This window comes from Pogoniulus pusillus, chromosome 19, assembly GCF_015220805.1.
Source record: "Pogoniulus pusillus isolate bPogPus1 chromosome 19, bPogPus1.pri, whole genome shotgun sequence".
NCBI lineage: Eukaryota > Metazoa > Chordata > Aves > Piciformes > Lybiidae > Pogoniulus > Pogoniulus pusillus.
The window spans coordinates 13,746,995-13,770,413 of NC_087282.1; the positions used below are offsets into that span (position 1 = coordinate 13,746,995).

At 42.9% G+C, this 23,419-nt stretch overlaps 1 long non-coding RNA gene across 2 annotated transcripts; it reads right to left on the reverse strand.

Annotated features, from left to right (window-relative positions):
• Positions 1 to 63: 63 nt before the first annotated feature.
• Positions 64 to 22,422, reverse strand: LOC135183979 (uncharacterized). Of its 2 annotated transcripts, none has more exons than XR_010305803.1 (3): positions 22,159 to 22,422; positions 20,102 to 20,261; positions 64 to 235 (listed from the first exon to the last, which is right to left on the reverse strand). It is a non-coding gene; the product is annotated as an uncharacterized LOC135183979 (long non-coding RNA). The 2 variants fall into 2 exon arrangements; XR_010305802.1 differs by lacking the exon at positions 64 to 235 and adding an exon at positions 14,436 to 14,518.
• Positions 22,423 to 23,419: the final 997 nt, after the last annotated feature.

Consider the following 23,419-nt stretch of genomic DNA (forward strand, 5'->3'; position numbering starts at 1 on the left):
TGCCTTCATGCCTTCCACCCTGTGGGACTGTTTATTTTGCAGTCTTCCATGAATGTTGTTGGCTTGTGGAGGCTTTGGTGGATGATGAGTCCTCATCACATCATCATCATAACTTTGCACAGTTGGCAGTCCTTTGTCCAAGGAAGTCAGCACGCACTTAGCTCAGATACTGAATTTCCTTCCACCTCTCCAGAGTATGGTCTTTCCAACTCAGGGTTAATCTTGTTTGCAGTTCCTGGGGAAAATGATTGCTGCCATTGCTGTTGTCTGCACTGTGTATGGCTTGTGAACAAAGAATTCTGGTTTCTGGGGCTCTTGCAACTCTTTAAACAGTCTCTCCCTAAAGAAAGATTTCCTGAAATTTGACCCTCAGATTTGCAGCTCTTGAAAACTAGGAGATGAACAGCCTGGATTTATATCCTCAACACCAAGTATCATGCTTCTTTGGTTTTAATTTATCCAGATCTCAATTCAGAAGAAACACAGACCTGATTCTAGCATGAAAAAGCAGTTTTGTCTTAACAAATCTCATTCCAAGCACACAGAAACATTCATGAGGGTGAAAGTTAGCCCTACAAGATTTCTGCCATTTTCTACTCAAGTCTTGCAAGATTGAAGGCACAATTTCAGAAGCCCATAGTCTTAGACTAAGCCAGATCAGCCTGAACATGCAAACCCAAAGCCAAACATTACCTCTGCAGTCCCATAGCACAGGGAGCTGGACACTCTTGCAATCAGCAAAGCCATAAGCACTTCATTAAAAAATTCAGGGTCTTCCCCCTTGCTTGAAGGTACTGTTAATAGTACATACTATTAAAGTACAAGTTACAGACATTCCACAAACACTAATAAAGGTCTTTTGAGCAGTATTAAAAGTGTATATATAGCTACCACTATGCTACTTTCCAACAGGCAAAGAAACTCTAGAGACAGTTTTGATTTTCCAGACAGTCGGGGTCTACAGTGGTCCACAGTGGTCAGACAAGAAAGTGAACTTTGGGAAATCTGCAGCAGTCACTCCAGTCATCATAAACCAGCTTTGATGGGATCAAAAGGAGGCTGGATCAGATGAGACTCATGGGAAGTTACATCAGACCCATATTTGCCCGAAGAAGGTCAGCAAGTCAGAGGGTTCAGAAACAGCATGCAAAACACAGCACACATTGCAGGGTGTGGATAAAGAGGAAGGATCTTTCATAAGAAAGAAAAATAATTGACATGGCATACTTCATCTGAGTGCAATTTTCCTCTATTTCCTGGAGAAACCAAAGCACCAAGAGAGATAACAATTTGCACACATTCGTGTACAGCAAGCATATCAGAACATACATCTCCTGGTCTGCACGACACAGCCTCTCTCTCTCTCTCTCTCTCCCCCCTAACATGTTGTTTTTCCATTGCCTGGAAATCTGTGAGGTCTCTTCCAACCTTGGTGATACTGTGAAGACTCTGTACTTCTAAATCTCCTGCTTCATATGTTGCTGTGTTTATGTTCATTACTCTTGTTGAGAACTGAAGTGTTTCTAACTGCTGGTCTTTTTTGTCACAACTGTGTTTGGTTCCAACTAGCTGTGGATGTATTCACACCCTGGAGTTTATTTGCTGGTCAGAGATATCCAGGAGACGTGAGTGTGAAAGCAGCAGACCTCCTGGCTGACTTCCCAAGGAAGAGGTGGATCCTCTGGGCACACCCAGCACCTGTGAAAGACACTGATCTCATAGGGTAAGGGCGCTGGCTCAGCTCCTCCTGACACTCCATAAGGAGGTGGCCTTGTGGCAGACTGGAAAGCACTAAGCAAGTCCAATATCTATTTCAGCTTGTTTGCAGGAACTCAGAACTAAAAAGTGCAAAGTTCTGCACTGGGGTCAGAGCAGCCCTCAGTATAAGCACAGGCTGGGGATGAGTAAGTTGAGAGCAGCCCTGAGGAGAAGGACTTGGGGATGCTGCTGGGTGAAAAGGTGGACATGAGCTGGCAACACACACTCACAGCCCAGCCCCAGCTGTGTCCTAAGCTGGTGTCCATCAGCATGGGTAGCAAGCAGAGTGAGGGGATTCTGCACCTTTGCCCTGTTCTGCTGAGACACCCCATGCAGTGCCAGGGCCAGCTCTGGAGTCTTCAGCACAGAATAGATACGGACCTGTTGGAATGGAGCCAGAGGAGGCTGAGAGAATTTGGAGTTGTTCAGCCTGGAGAAGAGAGGGCTTTGGAAAGATCTTGTGGCCTTTCAGATTTTAAAGGGGCTTATAAGAAAGCTGGGGACAGGGCCCATAGTGACAGGAAAAGGGATGATGGACGTAAACTAAAAGTTGATGGAAGGAAGAAATATTTTAGACCACAAGTGTAATAACACTGACAGTGGCCATGGTTGCCCAGAGAGGTGGTAGATACCACGTGTCTGGAACTGTTGCAGGTCGGGTTGCCTGTGGCTCTGAGGAACCAGCTCTAGTTGCAGATGTCCCTGCTGACTGCAGAGGGATTGGACTAGATGAGCTTTAAAGGCCCCTTCCAACCCAAACCATGCTATAAAAATAGCCAAAGTCTGAACAAGAGATGACAGTCTCCAGATAGCAGCATTAACAGTGTTCGATGGTGAGTGAAATGATGATCTGTTCTTTGCAGCAAGGTATCCTATTTGCCAGATTTTGTGCTTGCAAGATGAAATTTCTATAGAGTATCAGCACACACCAGGGTTCTACTCTGCCCAAATATATGATCAGAACTAACTGGCAATAATGAAGATGCTAAGCATGTTTTGACAGAACAGCAGAAGACACCCATAATCCTTTTCTGGCAACAGTGAAGTCCCCTAACTGCACACAGATGCCAGGAGTGCATCCTGGGGCAATAGGCTCGCTGGAGCAGTTTGAGAATAGAGGGAACCATGAATCACACTTCTCCCTTCAGCCTCAGATCAACACTGTTTCTTCTGAAGAATCTAATGTTGAAGAATCATCATTCCTGTTCTTTCAATTCTTCTATCTCCCTAATTAAACTTCCACTTACTGCCTGTAGATAACAACAACAAAAATCACCCAAGAACTCCCTTCTATTTGTCTCCCAGAAAATGTGCTCACCAATTCTTCTCATGTCATTTACTGTAACCCTGTAAGGTGATTTTTTTCAGCCCAGAGGATTGCTGGAGGTTCCTTCGAATGAAGACTCCTGTTGTTACTAAACCTCTCCAGATTTTGGAATTATTCTTCGTTTCCTATCTCAAGATCTTTAAAGTCCTCTACAGTGCATCTAAGCTTGAGTTCTCATATGCCTAAAAAAGCATGGCTCAGATTTAGAGAGGCCTATTTAAAATGAGAGATGAATGCACCAGAAATTCTATTCTGCTGTTGAAAGGCACACTGACCTTCAGGCTTGCAATAATGTCCAGAATTAGCTTGTCAGCAGCCCAGAGATCCAATCTCAGTTTTCATGGAACTGTTCCCAGAGCAGGTAGATAATGCCCAATCTTCAAAGTAACTATGTCTCAAGTTTATCAAACAAGCAGGAGAAAAAAAATGACACACCAAAGGGCCTATTCACTAAACAGTGGCTTACATGAATCAGCCAAGCATGTGAAGATCTATTTTTCTTGCTTGGGTGACAGAAACGTTGCACTACAAAGGGCAAGAATACAACTTGCAAGTAGATTAGGTGGGTTCAGAATGGACAGAATGAATTATTTCAGCCCAATCACAACTCTACTTTGAACATCAATGTTTGGAATTTGATTCAAGTATTAAGCTCAGAAACCAAGAAAGTAAAAGCAAGGGAAAAAAATAGGCTAATGAAAAATGAACACAGTCTCAGCAGCTCGAGAAAAGCAAATTCCTTTAAGCCAGTGTAACACATGCTGGACATTTCTAATCCACGAGTGAAAAACTAGATACTTCAGGATTTATTTAAATGAAATTCAACCCTCCTTGAAGAAATTAAAACTACAGCATAAGCTTGATCAACATGAAGCAGGCGTAAGGCCCTCTGGTTTGGTAGGTCTGCAAGAACCACACAAAACCCCTAGAAGATCTCCAGTGCAAAGAAGATTTTTGTCTATGCTTCAGCTGAAACCTGGATGTAGTTGGAGCACAGAATGAGTAACAGCCATTGTCTTCAGTAGGGGTGGCTAAGCCACTCTTAGCATAAAATTAGCATCTGTATTCCTGAAAAAAAGCAGTGAGGACAAACCTGGACTCCTACCAAAGGTTTTTCTGTCTACAATGGAAAAAAAATCTTCCAAATTCATGTGTGATTTTATGCAGATTGCTTATGCTCTGACCACACACAAGATTCTTCAATTGCTCACTTTTTTGTTAGCAACAGGTTCTGCTACATACATTTTATCCTTTCATTCCCCTGTAGATCACCACACAGGACTGATATATCAGAGTTTTCAAGTAACTTACTGTTTCTAAAGTCTTTTCATGAATACTCTAATCCTCACACAGTTTTGTTCATCTCAAAGCATCACTCAAGACAGTTTTCAGCCCTTGGTCCCACTCTGAGGCTTACCAGCCTGACAGTCCTGGAGGTTCCTGGCTCTTCCCCTCCTTGTCTCAGCTGTTCACCAGGCACAGGACCTCAGAGAAGATCAACTTGATCAACTTCTTGTCCCATGTCTGAGATGGTTCCTGTACTTGGACAGTCTGATCAAAATACTTTTGCACCCTTAGGTTTAGGAAACAGAAGGGATCATGAGGGGGTCACACTTTGTGTCTACCAGAGATGAGGGAAAGCATCAGTAAGGAGAGGTAAAGCTTTGAGGTTAAGCAATACACAAGTATTTGCCACCCTCTGTGAGGGTGGTGGAGCACTGGAAAAGGTTGCCCAGAGAGGCTGTGGAGTCCCTCAGCAATTCCAAACCCACCTGAACACTGTGGTCCCAGACAACTTGCTCTGAGTGACCCTGGTTTAGCAGGGAGTTTGAACTAGATGACTCCAGAGGACCCTTCCAAGCCCTGACATGCTGCGATTCTGTGAGATTTGGCAGCATTTTTGGTTTAATGTCTTCCTTGCACACCTAAACCATTTTGGTGGCATTTTGCCATTTTGGTGGCAATTCGGCCAGAAGGCAATAAACAGGAAAAGCAAGCAAGAAATCTGTGAAGGCATGAAGGAAACAAGACATAATATTTGGGTTACCAAAGGTAATGGAAAAGGCACACATAAAGCATCTATTGCTCAAATCCAGAGACTGAAGCCATGAAATCATTTAGGGCCAACACAGACAGAAGTTCAAGTGCTGTGCACAACAGGAAATGCATTCTTGCTTTTCATTTCCCCCAACTTTTCCAAAACTCAGTGTTTCAAAGCTAGAATTAAAAAACCTTTACACATATACACACATCTATCATTGTAAAGGGATTAGAAGTTCAATTAGGCTGAGAACAACCACCTCCAGTGGTGGAGCAGATGGACACATCCTGACATTCCATTTCAAGTCTAAAATCTTGTTGCTGAGCATCCTTCTGTCCAGTCTCAAATATGGCTCCATTTCAGCCCCGACCCTTAAAATATTATCCCAGCTAAATCCAGATCTGGACACTGCATCCCTCAACACATCTTGCTAGATAAAGAGAAACCAGTTTTTGCTAAGATACACCAATACTCAGACAGAAGCTACCCCATGCAAAGTAATGAGATGCTGTGTAATATACATCAGATACATAGTGATTGCCCTGACATGGTGACAGTGCAAAAACCAAGACAAAGAAAACAGACAAACAATACCAAACTTACTGCAGTTTACTGGTTCTGAATGTAGCCAACAATGTGAATTCAAAGGTTTCTGAACAAGAGCTTTTATACCTTTGGGAAGTACAATGAGAAAGAGAATTAGATTAGAAATAGGAATACAGAAACTGGGTCAGAGGACAACAGAGAAGATATCTGACAGGAGGTAGCACAGGAAGAAAATAATCAAAAGCTTAATGTATGTCAAGGATTCATCTCTTTTTTTAAAGCTTAAAATAATTGAATTTGAGAAAGAAATATATATGCACATTTCCAACTAGATTGAACTCTCCCAGATCGCAATCCATTGAGGGTAGAGAGGAAACAAATGATCTTGCAGTTACATTAGCATCAGATCATATAGGAGGAAAAACCACCAAAACACTTTGCTTTTGAACTAGAAAATCTTAGAAAATGGATTAGCTTGTAGAGCTGGGTTGGGCTATTTCCTGCTCTTTCCATTTAGCATAATTACAAATACTGAAAGAAAGAGAAAAAGCACACAACACAATTCACACTAGCAAAGACCAATGCAAAACAGCAGAAACACAGATTGGGTCAAAACTGCAGCCTGAATGCATTTGTTTCTCTCTACAATAACAATCACTATTATGGCAACACCCTGCATTGAGGATATAAAACCAAAAATTCTCTCCCAAGAAATGACTCAATACCTTCACTCCCACTATCTGTGAGATTCCTTGGAAAGAATTTGAGATCCTCAATGCACAATTCTATTTCATCCCAAAAAGCTGTCAGACTGCAGAGCTCTGGGAGTGCTTCATCACAATCTCTCTGCACCTCCTGATAGCCACAGCACCTTTGTGGCAGAAGAAACACCTCACAGTTTCAGGTTAGGCTCCCAATATTTCTGACCACCTTTGCTGAGAATGACATAGAAAATTCAGAATACTAAAAGAGAAGCTCAGTGAACCATGGTCCTGAGCTCACACCCACTGCACTCTATTGGAAAGCTCTGATTAACTTCCTTTTCTTCGTGGTTCATCTTTTTACTCTCTTTGTCAGGATTATCTGGAAGCACAGATATATAGGACTAAGTGCTACCTTGTTTCACCACTCTTGTGATTGAATTTCATATAACTTTAGTTCTATCAACCAGAGCCTTCCCCTCAGACAGATTTCACAAGAAAGAGTAGTTTAGAAGATACTACAGCACCATCTTTTAGTTCAACAACTGCTTATCAAATAGAAAGTCCATAACTCATTCATTTTAAGTTTTGCTCATTACAGTAGAAAAATTCTGCTGTCTTCCAGTTGTGCATTCAGATACCATCTTAAGTCAGATCTGCCACCAAGAATCAGAGAGAAATGCAAGAGAATCTAAGCTCTGCTGTGAGGGTGAGAACCTCTTTTCTGCTTACAGCAATTCTGGGCTTTTGAAAAGATGCACAGAATGCCACAAAATCTGCTACAACTATCACTCAGAACAGCACCTATGTTCCAAATGCAGGTCCTGGGATGTATGTCTAGAAATGAAATAGCTTTTCTTCCCTTTCTTGATTTGACATTGATGTTTTGTTTCCACAGATTTGGGGTTCAGACTACAGCTTCAGTCGTGCCCAAATGGCTTCATCACTCGACATTTACTTCCTGCAGGGCATGGCACCCCCTACACCACTGCAGAAGTCAAACTGAAAACTCTTTTAAAAAAAAAAAAGTGTTTGGCTCTCATTTTGGGCATAAAGAGTAATGCTCTGGAGCTGAACAGATTACACTGCATGTGCAGAGTGAATAGCTGAATGCCTTTCTAGCCTGAAAGTCTTCAGATGAGGTAGGTAGTTGAAAGGAATGTGCAGTAGCTATTGAAGCTGCCCTGCACCCAGCCAGGATCCAAGGCCAAGCTTTGGCAGAAATGTGAAAGGAGATGGTGAAGGCAGGGGGAAGACAGCACATGCCAGAGCTTTCCTCTGGCAAGAGATACTTCTTTTTTTGTAAGCACAGCAAACAATGCAGAAGGAGAATGATCCGGTTTCAAGAGCAGGATTATCAAAGGCCAATGGCATACTGACTCGAATCAGCAGTAGTGTGGCTAGTAGGACCAGGGACTCTGCTGTGGCAAGGCCACAGCTCAAATCCTAGGTGCAGTTTTGGGCCCCTCACTACAAGGAGAACACTGAGGTGCTGGAGCATGTTCAGAGAAGGCCAATGAAGCTGGCTACGGGTCTAGAGCACAAGTCTTCTGAGGAGAAGCTGAAGGAACTGGGCTTGTTTCCTCTGCAGAAAAACAGGCTGAGGGGAGACATCATTGCTCTCCACAACTCCCTGAAAGAAGGTTGGAGCAAGATCTCTTCTCCCAAGTAGCAAGCAACAGGACAAGTAGAAACAGCCTCAGGCTGTGCCAGGGGAGGTCTAGACTGGATATTAGGAAAAGTTTCTTCCCCAAAACAGTTGTCAAGCCCTGGAACAGGCTGCTCAGGGCAGTGATGGATTCCCTATCCCTGGATGTGTTCCAAAGAGGCAGAGATGTGGCGCTGAGGGACATGGCTTGGCAGTGGACTTGGTAAGGTTGGGTTAATAGTTGGACTTACTGATCTTACATATCTTTTCCAGCCTAAACAATTCTATGATTTCATGATTGCAAACAGCCCACAAGGTAGGAGAGTGCACCAAGGCACCAAGCAGTAAAGTATAGTGCAGGAAAGAATAACTAATTTAGGGGGAAAAGGGGAGATAAATGGGTAAATAGCAGAATTTGAGGGAAGAAGAAGTGACAGAAGGAGGAGCAAACATTGCAGTGAGTATTAAGGGCTTCCTGTACCCTGTTTGCATGTGACTTGAGGGGTATCAGTGCCTTTGTCCAAATGAGGTCACTTCTGAAATCAGGGCTGGAACCAGTGCATGAGAAAACTCTGACTACTGTGGAGAGTTTGTATTTTTTTCCCATCCTCACTTTGTAGATAAGGCATTGGGCAGGATTTGCATTTAAGCTCAAAGAAAACAAGTAAATGGATAATATACATGCCAGGCTTCTATGTGATTTAGCAGATAAATATTTTTTTCTATTTTCACTTCTTTGAGGAAGCATTTAAGGTGCTGACTTAAACCAAGAACCAAATTAATAGACCTTCCAAATTTACCTTCAAAGCACCAGGTTTGTCAGCTGAGTACTCCAGGTGAAACTTACTTTTCAGATAGGTTCTTATCTGCCAGACTGACAGTTCCAGCACTCCAAGGACCTCTGGTTGGCTTGAGTAAATAATGAGTCTACAGCTTAATTACAAGGTAGAAAGCTATTTCCTTTCAAATTACCATATTCAATGTGGAAACATAATTAGAAAGGTACAAATTCAAAGCAAAATGGATTCCACAAAACTACTCAAGAGTAAGTTACACCTAATACTCAGGAAAGACGCCATATTGCTTCTAGGCTTCAGAGCAAACACTGGAGGCTGTGCTCATGCCTATCATGTGCTCTACAAACAGCATTGTCTTGTCCCTCTGATTCCAATACCCAGAACACCTACTGCTCAAAACTGTTTAATGCACTTGGTTTCTTCAAGCATATAATATCCTGAAGGTGGACAGTAATTTGTATTTTATCCTACAATGAATTCAGTGACTTTCCTTCAAACTAGCATCTGTTTTCCCAGGTTTGATATAAATTCTAAGTACCCTTAAGTTAAAGGTGTTTTAAAAAAAAGTCAAAGAGAAAACATCAGAGACAGTCACAGTCATGCTTTTATCCATTCCTGATTTTCTAAACTGGCCTACACAGCCTCAGTGCTGCAAAAATATCTTTATGGCCATCTCTTCAAATTACAGAATTTAGTGTCAGCTGCAAATGCAACTGAGAACAGAGATGTTTTTAAGGCCAGCCAAGTTGATATTTCATGTAATCTTTCACAGTGATGAGATCATATTCTACTACCAAGCTAATACTGTAATCAAGATTAGTCCCTGTTTTAGAGGGGCCATGACTGACACATTCCTTCCTTCTGCCTTAAAGGCACAATCCTGCCCTTACAGCAGTCAAGTGTCCAATTCTTCTTCTGTCATCCCTTCAGATTTTAGAAAAATAAATACTTATTCTGTCATATAAAAAAATGAAGAATGAAGTAATTTAATGGATAAAATATCCTTGAAATTCCAGGTCAGATTTGAAATTGTATCAATTTAGTTGATTTCCAGAGTGGCTCACGCCACCTTAACTGTGCACATTGCTGACACAATAGGCAGAAAAGGCTTCTGACTGAGGCTCCTTCAGGCTACCTATGAAGACACTGCACTACAGATCTTTGCACCTTATTTGTAAGTACTCTGGCCAGGTTCGCCCAAACCTATCTAGTTGTCAGTCTGCAAAAAGGTAAATGTGTTTGCAATTAAGAGAGTCCTTAGTTACTGTATATAAATCAGGAGAAGGGAAAGATACTGCTAAATTAAGACAGCTATCAAAGGAATTATGTTGCTTCCAATTAGGTCCATAAGGAAAAAGTTTCCGTTGGATCTAACTAGATGCTCTCATTTGTTTTGCAGGGGTCCAAAGATTAGCCCTTCATTAGGGCAAAGTTAAGTGAGATGGCTAATTTAAAACTCATTCCCCTGATCCATAGAATTTTGTCTTCCTTTTAACTGAGATGATTTGCTGGTAGGTCATTTATCTTCTCTGACAGATGCTGCTGTTTAGCTTCTGATCACTTTGTAAAGTGCACACACACTCAAACCCCAAAGATTTCAAGGAAATTTTATGACACAGAAACAAGAAAAAAATGGCAGTTTCAGAAGGATGTTGATTTTTCTAAGACATTATTCTGCCACAGTAAGTATCTAGCTACCTTCTGTTTGTTACAAACTCTTCCTTCATTTCACCTTTTCTCTTAGTCTGTTTTGAGACATAACACTTATACCTAAGCAATCTCTCAGATCAAACAGGCATAGTCACTATCTGACAAGGCAAACAAACTTCCAAAAAGCTCCTAAGAAGCCCTCTGGAAACTCCCACAGGTAGACCTGACACAGAACAAGCTTTCCTTTCAAAAAGTGTTAAACAAAAGCATTGCTAACAGTACCCTTTTAAGGACAAGTACAAACCAGTAGTTTTCACCATTTGTATCATTTAATGTCACCTTCTCTTACTTGAGAGAACAGGGTTTGTGCAAACTATCTTTCAGAGGTTTCAATAAGGAAGAAAGCAAGTACTTCCACAGTCATATATGCTACCCTATGCTAATTAAAATCTGCTAGAAGAATCACTTCCGTCCCCTCAGACTTGTTCCATCATCTCTTACTGTAATATGGTGGAAATATGAGTTCACATTTCTATCCTAAGTGCTGAGGACCAGCAGATCTGAAAACTTCATTTCATGAACCACAATCTTTGATTCATGGTGTTAAGTTATAGGCTGGACTTGATGATGTCAGAGGTCTTTTCCAGCCCCAATGATTCTGTGATTCTCTGATCTCAGTTTCTAACTCCCTAGCAAAGATGACCAAAGTCTAGGTGCTGTGTTCAACCACTCCCTCTGTAACTGTGCAGAGGCAATGCCCTGGTGGTGATGAAAGAGATTCTTCTTCAGCGTGTAAAGTTCTCAGGCCTCACTCTAGATAGACCACACTGTTATTTTCTGCACTAATGAACACAGCCAATGTTACTCACTTACTGTCAGTACACAACATGGCCCTTATCAGCACACAAGCACACGTTACCTGTCTTTGAACTATGAGAACAAGATAGTCTACCTTACTGGAAGAAAAACTGAGCAGAACCACACTGATGCTGTTTTTCAGCCCAGTGCGATTTGATTCAATCCCCATTTGTTGTGTTCTTTTGCCATCCCTTCTCTCAGGACTGTATCTACCACACAGCTGTTCCACATTGAGTTAGGGAATTCATTTGGAGACTCAGGAAAGCAAGAGCTTGGCAATTCCTGCACTGCAAAGGCAGAGATGAAATGCCTTTTTGCAGCACCTGCTGAGGGGACCTTTTACAGCCTTCATAATATGGAACAGGAGTTTGGCCCCAAGGGGAGGATCTCACTCTACACAGGCAAAACCCCAGGTTCTGCCTCATTATAGTTACTGGCCTTCCAATTAACTGGCTTCCTGTGAGAGCTAGAAGGAAGACGTTTTCTTCATTGAGGTATCCAGGCTCTGTACTTTGTGAAGTGTTTTTGCTTCAAGAACTGTGTGGTCACTAGCTATCCAAAGCACTTTTCCTAGGCCTGATACTACACAAAGCACCACACCCCAACTTAAAAAGATGGGTAAACTGAGGAATAGGACAGGACATCTCACCACAGTGACACAGAGCATCCATAACCCAGCCCAGCTCTCAAGACACTGTGTGTAATCTGCCTCCACACAGCTCCTAAAACTGCCTAAGTATCAGCTAACCATTTGTTCATCGTTTTAACATAGAGTGTCAGAATGACTTCTTCATGGAAGTGTTCAGCATTTGAGAATATATCTGGGATGCCCTGTCCTCTTCCAGTTTAAAATGTCTTTCTGGTACATCATTCAGTCATCCAGCGGCAATACCATCTGCAACAATATGATATTCCATTTGTAATGACTGTAAGAGTGGAAAAAAAGCCCACTAACAAACTTCAAAATATCTGAAATAAAAGTTCACCCCCAAATAAACTGTCTAACACTCACAGACTCATCTAAGCAGCACCAATGATGAAGCAAGTACCTACAAAGTGTTAAACTATGCTGCTGTAGTAAAACTGTCAGCCTTGATTATTTACAAGGTGTCTACCTGCAAGGCTTCTCTTTCATTCACTGTGGCTATTAGTACATCGCACATGTCTGATCAGACTGGCCAACACACTCGCTTCAGATTACACTTGGCCCCTGCTCCTGATTTATCAGCCACAGAGACAAAAGTTTGGCTTTCTCCTTCTGAACAACAAAGATTTGTTCTTGAAGGCATCCCTCTGCAGTCAAATAAAATCATCATATGCATTTCTCAACACATCCATACCAGTGCCATAAACACACAGCAGGGCTGCAGGCAAGACGAGGACTACTTGTGATAGAAAATGGGTATCACACTATTTGAAGATGAGTCAGTGTGTGCCTAGGTGGCAAGAAGACCAACAGCATCCTGGCTTGGATGAGCAATAGTGTGGTCAGCAGGATCATGGAGGTGATTGCTCCCCAGAACTTGGCAGTGGTGAGGACACACCTCAAATAATGTGCTCACTTTTGAGCCACTCACTACAAGCAGGGCATCGTGGTACTGGAGTACATCCAGAGAAGAGCAGTGAAGCTAGTGAAAAATCTGCAGAACAAGCCTTCTGAGGAGCAGCTGAAGAAACTGAGGTTGTTTACTCCAGACTAAAGGAGGCTGAAAGAAGACCTTGCTCTCTAGAGGTTGTAGTGAGGTGGCTTTTGATGTCCCTAGTAGCAAGTGACAGGATGAGACAAAAAGGTCTCAGGTTGCACCCTGGGTGGTTTAGGTTGGATATTAGAAGAAACTTCTTTACTGAAAGGGTTCTCAAAAAATGTAACAGGTTTCCTGGGGGAGTGGTTGAACCCTCATCCCTGGATGTGTTTCAAAGAGGCAGAGATGAGGTGCTGAGGGAAATGGTTTGGCATTGGACTTGGTTGTCTTGGGTTAACGGCTGGACATGATGGTTTTAAAAGTCTCTTCCAGCCTAAATGATTTTAACAGATAATAGAGTTGAAAACAGATGAGCCTTAGCTTCCAAGCTCACTTCTTCCTTTCTGCCTATCACTTTTCTTCATGTTTTTCAGCTCTTTTTGCAGGTCCCATCTCATGCTGCACATCCGCAGCTCCCACCTGAATTCAGGTATAGCCCACATCCCTTTCATGCCACTGAAAAGAGGAACACTATCTAGTCAGTCCTTTCTCAAACACTACAATATTTTTAAAGTTTACAGGGAGCTTTGCCTAATTCAGAAGCTTTTAGCAAGAGCTTTTTAAAACATAAACATGCTTCAAAACAAATATGGTCTAGATTATCTTTGATGTGAACCTATAGCTATGTATTGCCTACCAGATTAGATTATCCAACATTTTTAATGCCATTTTGCATACCTCAGAGAGACAGAAAGATAAAGATTTCATTTTCTATGAATGGCCCATTACTAACTGTGAAACTGCTTGCTGTTATCTACAGCAAAGCTCTTTGTGGTCTGGGTGTATTTGTTCTGCATAATGAACAGAATGCCAGTGGTTTCCATCTACACACAGAGCTTCACTTGGGGCACTTTGCAGATCCAGCTGACTACCTTTGCTTGTTAAAAATGGAGTTACCAGAGGCAAAGAAAACTTAGCGGTCAGAAACCAAGTCTGTGGTGGAGTCAAGAATAGAACTTGGAGCTTCTAAGCTATTCCCAAAGGCCTGTTTTAACCACTACAGAGTACCACACCAGCAGGGTGCAAGCTCAGGTCGAGTTGTGCACCGAAGGGAGAGGCTGCCGTCAGTGCTGCCAGCCCCACTGTCGCTGTGTGTGCATGCATGCTCTCGCCCTTGTGCACACATACAATTCCTTCCCATCCCCCAAGCCTTCACCCAGCTTTTCTTATGTGTCACAAGAGAGTAAGTGCCTGAGACATTATCTGCCCATTCCAAGACTTCAGAGAATGCGTATGACATCATGTGCATGACTCCCCCACTAATCACATTATATGCTGTTTAACTTAACACTGCTAAGCTTTGTCTGATAACATTGTAAATACCACTTTATTGTAAATTAGATTATACAAACCTCCTCAGAGTTTAGGTCAGTTCTTGTGTGAGGTCCTTGTTCCCCCTCCTCTCTAGTACCCCAAATTAAATCTTGTTGGTGTCTAAGCAGAGGCACTTCTACAGAAGGAAGTACAAGGAAAAATGAAGTTTAAGCCCTTATCTCTTTCGGAGTCAGCTCTGCAGATTGCAGTAAGTGGGCAGAAGACTCCATACATCTGTTCTCTTTCTCTTTCTTCCCTGGGAATACAATCAATAAGTTTTGTTTTTCTCTTGAAGCTGGCTGGATTTCATTACAATCTTAGTGTGAGGTAGCTATATAATTAAGACCTATCACTTCACTCTATCAAGTCTTAGTTGAGTTATTCCAGTCAGTACCCACTGTGTTCTTATCCTCAAGTTCTGAGTTGTTTATAAAGCAAGTTGCAGAAGTGTTCTTTTATTTTCATTTTTGTATTTGATTCTTTCCCCTACTGAAAGAGCCAGAGTCCAACTACATTAAACCATAGCCCTGACACCAGCAAGATCTTCAAAGCAACTGATACACTCACTGATGCTTCCCAGCTTCTGAGAAGGATATTTTAACTTTCACAGTTTGATACATTCATTGCTGAGGGAGATATCTAGTTTTCTAATCTTTTAGAAAACCTCAGTTTCAGGATTTCCTGGCCTTTTTAGATTGCTGCATGAGAAGATGCTCTTCATCTTTCTTCCCTAATTTTATCAAGGCCATAAATATCCCATACTATTAAAGCAGAGGTTTGAGAATCCAGACACCTGAGGTCTCATCTTCGCTGTGTTCGGCTCTATGTTTCTGTCCTCACTACAGTCAACACCATCCTCTTCCAACCTGACCTGGAATGGTTTTATGGATGAGGGCACCTACCACCTCTCTTGGCAACCTGGACCAGTGTCTCACTACCCTCAAAGTAAAACATTTCTTCTCTCTAAATATCTCCTCTTTTAGTTCTGAACCAGCACCCCTTAACCTGTCACAACAGGCCTTGCTAAAATGACTGCCCCCAGATTTCCTGTAGGTCCTCTCTAAATACAGAAAGGCCACAAGCAGGTCTCCCTGGAGACTTCTCTTTTCCAGGCTGAACAACCCCAGATCTCTCAGCCTGTTCTCACAGGTGTTCTAGGCCTTAGATCATTGTTGTGGCCTCCTCTGGCCCTGCCCCAACAGGTTAATGTCCTTTTTGTGCTTAAACATTACTGCACCTTTCAGTGGGTGTTAATTAGGTGCTCTCTTATATCTCCTTCCCATCCTCTGCCCACTTGCAGGACTCATCAAAAACATGCCTTTACAGTGGTCTTCATAACCAGATAGTTCCTCTCTCCACACAGATACAGTGATGAAGCAGCATGATTTGTAGGGTAGTTGGTTGCTTCATTGTGGAATTCTACAACTGATGTTTAACTAGGGAAGCTTGCAGAGCACCTAGCTGCCTTTTAACAACAGAAGAATAGGCTGTATTTTAATCAGCAAATCAGGTTATTTTGATTTTTAACACTTTTTATGTGTCTCCTTATAAACACACCATGCAAATAAACACAGTACTAAATGATGCTGAGTAATGTTACTCATGTATTACTCATAAGTGACTAAGCTGAAAAGCTTCAGTCATCAGAACTATAGCTTTTTAGCATGAGAAAAAATGTTCTTTATTTTAGCATGTCCTATTTAATCATTCATTTCTTTGAGCTCAGACTTCCTAATTCCAACTCACACCAATATATTTCATTTTTAGCTCTTTGTGAGAGAACCCGTGTTAGTACCCTTAAAGACAGACACAGAGCAGTTCAGCTACCAGGTCAAAAATCCCAAAGCAACTTGACCATTGAAAAATTCAGAACGCTGTTCCAATGTGTAACCTGTGTCTGAACAGTTCACAGTACTAAGGGTTGACTGAGGTATTTAAAAGACACTCACAGGTGATAAGAGGAGAGCAAGAAAGATCCTCAAACCTTTGTATCTCTGTTTAATACAGAAAACTCCAACATTTTTTCAAGGAGAATGAATAAAGATAATAAAATAATATGAGGATTAACTAAAATTCCCACATGGGAAATTGCCAGACTATTAACTATGCTAGAAATACAGTGTGAAACTGTTGGAGTTGATGATCTTGGGGGTCTTTTCCAACCTAAATGATCCTGTGATTCTAAATCCAGATCATAAATGAGTCCTATGGCAAGAGGAATGAGACAATAAGTGACAGAACTGGAGAAAGGATCATAACCAAGAGAAATAGATCTTCAATGTCAGTGGGCTCTGAATAGGGTCTGAGATGTGACTGTTTCATATCCCATAAACAATCTGGAAATGCTGTGGGTAGGTGATTGATGATACAAAGCTATTCCCCAAAATGAAACCTAAAATGTATTCAGTGAGTGGGTGTTAAAGTAGTCAATTTAAATGCAATACATAAATGAAAAATTATGTAGAAGAAAAAAGCTGTTCCGTCATGCTTTACATCAACTACTACTTGTCACAAAAGAAATTCTGGAGAAGCAGAAAAGATCAGCACAGGGACAGCAGTTTGGAAAAATCATCCTGCTAGGAATTTTGAGGAGAAAAATGAGAAGAAAGCATTATTCCTCCATATAAATCCATAGTATGCCCATCTTTTCAACACTGACTCCAATGCCCTTAACCGTGCAAATACAAAGCTACCAAAAGAGGAAGAGCAGTGAACCAAAGCTGTGCAAGAGACGGCCAAAAGCACTAGCACAGGGAAAACTTAACCCAGCCAGATCCTTTCAATCTTGAAAACAAGGAGAATAACAGTTCAGTCCTAGAGAAGCTGTTACAGCTGGGAAAGGTAAACATCAATGATTATTTTGAAGTAGTCTTAACAGTAAAAATAAGGCACCAACTCAAACTGGCAGGCGGCAAGCGGGTTCAAAAGCAAACAGAAGGAAGTTCATGTTCACACAATACCTAACGATGTTGTGGAACGCATTGCCACGGGATGTTATGGCAGCCAAAAACACAAGTGGGTTGCAAAAAAAAAAAAAAAGATTAGACAATTTTATGGAAAATGGTCCACCAAGGAATATCTAAAACAATGATACAGCTGCAGCCTCCAACTCAGGAAGGTCTCTAAACCAGAAACCACTGGGAGGGTTTACCAAAGGAAGTATCACTCCATACTTGTCCTGTTTTCCACACACAAAATATTAGCCGTTATCAAGAGGCAGGATATGGGGCTAGGCAGACCTTTGCTGTGACTCTTTGTTACATCTGACTGATACAAACTGATGGGGATACAAATACATACCAGATAAAAGCACACATCCTCCATGGTGATGGAGAGTTCTGTGAAGTGCTGCTGCAGTTACAAAGTCATCCTTAGAGGAGCAACATAATAAATGACAGTGCTTTTCATTTGTGTAGAACTAGAACTGGTTTCTGTATTCCCTTAGGTATGTTCTGAGTCTATGCCTTCCAGAGAGGAGTTAAGTTTCCTTTTTATTACTGTTGTGGTAGGCCGGATAGGCCAAAAACGGGCTTATCCATACCCTGGCTTGCCCAGGCATGTTTTGATGCTCTCCCTCCCTTCTGCTGTGAGGAGAAGCAACCATAGGAAAGAGGACAAAGTACCTGGAGCCATTGAGTCTAAGTACTCTGGCTTGTCCAGACATGTTCCCCTGCTCCCCCTCCTTCTGTGCAGGGGAAAGCAAACACAGGAAAGGAAAACAAAAAGTCCTGGCTTCACCTGATGTGGTCAAGCTTGGCAAAGTGCCATTCTGATTGGCTAATTTATGTCCAAAGTCCCATTAATCTCAGGCTGGTATTAATAAAGCAGACGAGTGGGTAGCATGCTGCTGCTGCTGCTGCCTCACTGCATCCTGAAATTACCTGGAAACCATTGCCTTGAGTTTAGCAGAAGCAGACTCTAGATGTCTGCACATGACCACCCTGCATAGCCAGCATGACATTGCGCTTAGACCACACATCGCATTGCATCCTGCCGCCCCTCTGCAAGCCTTCTGCTGAATCAGGAATCAAGAGGAACCAGGTCAGAGACTATGCTAGAGACTCCCAGCTTCCTGAGAAAAGAGCCTGGGAAACTCCAAAGCCTCTAACAGCTTTGAGACCACAGACAAGCAACCCCTCCGCGCGCTTTGGGTACTGTCTGATACTATTTTGTAAGTAAATACTTAAAACCTCTTGTAAATCAGTAATTGCCTCCTGTCATAAGCAGAAAGGAGCTTCCTGTGTCCTCTAGTGGATAAGCAGTATAATTAACCGCATGTGCTATAATCAACCGCAAGAATCTTCTCTTATAATGTTTGTGTTTGCCACTTTAAGAAATAAGTGATCTAGTTTTTGCCTGTTCCCTGTGTGTATAAATTTCCAAACTGTGCATTTTGAACCTTGCGAATAAGTTTTCTGGTGAGTTTTAATGTTAATAAACAGTTTTCATAGTTATTAACATTTGCCTGGATATCAAAATTAATACAGATTATTAATTTTGCATAATCTGTCACAATTATACAACTGGAGCAGGAGACAAGTCCAGTAGAAAGAATGAGCTGCAAATTTCAGCAGTAAGCCACACAATGATTCACGTTCTAGTACTGAGAGCTTCTTAGCTTAAGAATCACTGAAGTAACCACCTATCAAGTTTGTTAAATGTGGCAATGCTGTATGGGTGCTTTAAACCCCAGACTGCAACATCCAGCCTTGCTCTGGGTCTAGGACAGAATTTGAAATCATGAATGCTTACTTTCAACAACAGAGTGAAACAGTCCTTAAAAACTGTGCATTGATCAGTAGCCAGTTACTGGTGTGTAACTTACAGAGGGCTGACACAGGTACATATTCTCTGACACAGCCAAATACTGAAGTCTTAATGACTCAGTAGTCCCCTAATTATACCCCAAATCTCAAAAAAAAAAAAAAAAAAAAAAAGTAGTTAAGAATGAAGAAGCTTTCCTCATTCAGCATCTGCTACTTGGAAATGGGCATGCACAATTTGAGCCAGGACTCAAACCTGCGCTTAGCCACAGCAGGGACAGGTATAATCTTTCAGGGAGAATAAGTACCTGCATTTTCAAATGGGATGGTGTCATGGAAGGGAGCAGAGCCCTATTGCAAAATTTTCATTTATACACAAACTGTTGCTAAATTCCTAATTTCTTGTACATAATCATTCTGTGATCTAATTCGCAAACCGCATATAAAGAACTTACGCGGGATAGTTGTAAATTAGTTTGGGGAAGGGGATTTTTAATGTATATAATATTAAATCATTTAAACCTTTTATAAACATCGGCCTTGCATATCATTCCCCAAAACTCCCCCAAACAAAACTCCCTTCCACGACAGAAGGCACCAAGGCAAAACTGCGTACATGAGAGTCAACAAAGCTCTGATGTTCATTTGCTCATCCATAACTTGCTCTCTTAAGGACTACAGATCTTAGTTACAGCAGTTCTCTCCAAATGGGGGTTCTCGTGAGTCAGAGGTGTAGTAGGATTCTTCCTACTTGATAATCCATATGGGATTACTAAAGCCAGCAGACCCATGTTTCAAATAACTGGAAAAGGTGGGTACTTCCTCTTTTGCAAATCACACCATTTATTTAGGCACCTATTCCCAAGACCCAGTTTGGTAGACCTAGAGCTTTATCTTTAGACCCTTACCTTCATTCCACCAGACAGTCTAAACTTGCTACAAAAATATATCTGTACCTCTCTACTGAAATTCAGTTGTCCTCATTCATGTTGCCTTCCATTAAAAATTCTTCCATGAGCCAGCGCAGTGAGATTCCTCAGGTCAAGGACTCAGGTTTGTGACGCACTTCTTAACGCAGTATGCAGCACAAACAGGGTCTAGGGCCTGGAAGTGGTACTACAAAAGATAATAATACTGGCTGAAGTAAAAACAATCCAAGATAAAACCCAATAAACTATCCTCTGCTCCCCTTAAGAAAATTTGTTTACTCAGCCCCTCACAAAGGAGGTTGCCCTATTTATCTGCTGAGAAAGCTCAGACATTCCTTGCATGTGCAGCACAGATGGTCACCACACAACAAAAGGCAGAAGGGCTCCCGCACACGCACGGTGGACGTGTCTGGTTTCTGGATGTACAGAAGCTTGCTCAGAGCTACTGCTCCAGCAAGGCTGCTACACATCCAAAATCCCAAATACAGAAAGCCATCAATATCCTTTAAACAACAGCTCTTAGTGGAAAAAGCAACCGTCTGGCAAAAAAAAAGGAGAGGTAGAGTGACCTCGGGTATGAGTCTTCATCAGTGTAGATAAATTGTTTTGAGATCCCAAGGTGGGAAGTGTTAAGGAAGCAGAAGTATTATTTATTAAAGCTCAAGGTTCTGTTTCTTTATCCTCAGATATTCTTCACATCTGACATTTCATTCATGGCCATTGCTACTTCGAATGCTTTCATCTGTCTTGCTCTTTTCTTAACCAAATGGGATTGCCCCAGGCAGTGGATATGCAGTACCTACATTTGCTCATTGCATTTATTTATCTTACTCTTTTCTAATTAATTTACTGCTTTGAGCCCAGTCTTGCTCTTCCATTGATTTTTTTATAGTCAGATACCAAATGTGATTCCTCTCCATGAATAGTAATTATTTGACAAATAATGCCATCAATATTTTTACTGCCTTGCTAAATAGACACCTCTGCAGTGTACAAAAGGTCCATTTCAGCAAACTGTGTGAAAATATCACTGCTAGTTCTTCAGTAAATTGGAAGGTGGAGCAGTTTGGCAGTAACTTCTCAACGTACACAAGCCACGCTGTAATCAAAGAAGAAACCTAGGGGAACTGCATGACTGAAACAAAGCAGAGCAGAAAATGAATTCTGAGACCCATTATGTGCTGTGATAAAAATCGTATACAAGTTCCCATCCTCCTTTAAGGAACTACTGATGATGACTTTCATGTATTCTACGTAACACGTGAAAAAGAACCAATAAACAGCTTTCTTCTTCTAAAGGAGTGCCTTTTTTTCCCCCTTCAAACAATACAGGACACAAACCTCTGCTCTTTCCTCAGCTTAGTAAGACATAAATAAACCAGGAAATTAAAGACAAAAAAAAGGGGGGAGACAGAAATCTACCAATCTACCTTTTCCACATCCTGTTGTGGCTAAATACAGTATGTTGTATCAGCCTGCCCAACTTCTCAATCAAATGTATAACAGACACTTCAAAAGCTGACCATAATCACCAGAGTTAAGCAAGGAATGTAAGCTTGGACAGGGGATTTTGCTGCTTTTGTTCCACATTAGTTAAGCATGCAGGTTTGTGAGTTTTACTTTATCTTGGATTTTACTGTAATGTAATTGAACTCTGTTATCTTTTTCAGTGTCCTAAGCGTTCCTCGGAACGCTTGCATGGATTTGGGTTTAAGGATATTGTAGGAGATCCAGATGCTGTTGAAGTCAGTAATTACAGATGATAAACCAAGAGCCAATGAAACACACTTCTGCAGATTTTACTACCTCTAGAACATCAAATACGTTACAGCCACAACTCTGACAGGAAAAAACAGGAAAGGGACCCACTGAGAGAGTATCCACTGAGGGCTGAGGCCTGCTGAGGGAATACCCACCACAGGAAACTTGCTGGGTGAGATCTGCTGAGAAAAGGTCCACCACAGAGGACCCATGCTGAGGGAAGAGACCTGAGGGGAGATCCACCATGGGGGGGAACTGCTGAGGAGAAAGAATCACTGAGGCGATATCCACCAGGGGAGAGATCCCACTGAAAGGAGACTTACTGCAGCATGAGGAACACTCGCCAAGGGCAGGCCGATACCTTAGCTCTGGACGCTGCTGCCTGCCGGAGGAGCAGGCAGCAGAACGGGCTGGTGGCTTGGGGGCAGTCTGGAGGCTTGCTGCAGTTTCCTCTGCGTGGGCAACACTCTCCGTCAGGGGCACGAAGGCCCAGTCCCCCTCCCCAGCCCTCGACTGACCCCAGCGGCGGCCGCGGCCGCGAGCTCCCGAGCCCCGGGCCGGCGGGAGCAGCAGCGCCGCCTGGCGGACAGGGCGGGCAGGCGGCGGCGCGGGCCTGTCTCTCCTCTCGGGGCTGTCTGTGTGCCCCCCTCCTCCCCAGCCCGGCCCGGCCTCGCCCCGCCCGTCTACCCGAGCCGGACTCCGTCTGTCTGCAGCCCGGCCGGGCAGCTGACGTTACAGATACGGTGTCGGCGGGCCGGGGCAGAGCGCGGAAACACCTGTTTCCAACATGGGAAAGGTGGGGAGGGAGCCCGCGGCGGAGTCGGGCAGCGCCGCCCTCCCTGCCTTCCTCACCTCCCGCCGCTGTAAACCGGGCCGTAAAGCTTGCGGGATCGCTTCTCACAAAGATCGCTTTCAATTTTCACACATGCATCTGAAAAGCGCGTTCTCCAGCCCCTCTCTCACGTGTTTTCTCCTCTGTGTCCGTTGTGGTGGTCGGGGGGAATGGGATAACGGGGACGCGGGCCGGCAGCACTGACAGAACCAGCCCGACCCAATGGCTTCTTGCCGCCTCTATGGGGGGAGCACCCGGCAAAGAGGGAGCGGAATGGGACGGAGGGTGCAAGCGGTGCGGGTCAGCCGGGAGAGGGAGAGAGGGTGCCCGCGGTGCGGGGGAGCCGGGGCGGGAGGGACGAGATGCGTGCGGGGGCTCCATGATTTCATCGGCGGCTTGGCGAGGAGCTGCCAAGAGCTGTTACGCCTCGCTGCGATGTGTAGCTTTTTCTTGCCCTTTTTTTGGTAATAAAAGAGGGAGTGAAGCTGGCTTTTTGCGTTTTGCTTTTTTTTTTTTTTTTTTTTAGGAAAAAAAGCCTAATGGATCAGAGAAGAAGGAGGGGGGGAAGCAATAGCCAAAGGGGATGCTAGTGAGGTGTGGCTTGCATTTAAATATCCAATATGTCAATGTAAGGGGAGTGTGTACGTATATAAAGTGCAGTTTGCATCCGACCGCGGGACACATCCAGCTATGCGAGGCACGGGGAGCGCGGGGCCGGGCCGGGGCCGGCAGCGCGGGGCCGGGCGGCCGCA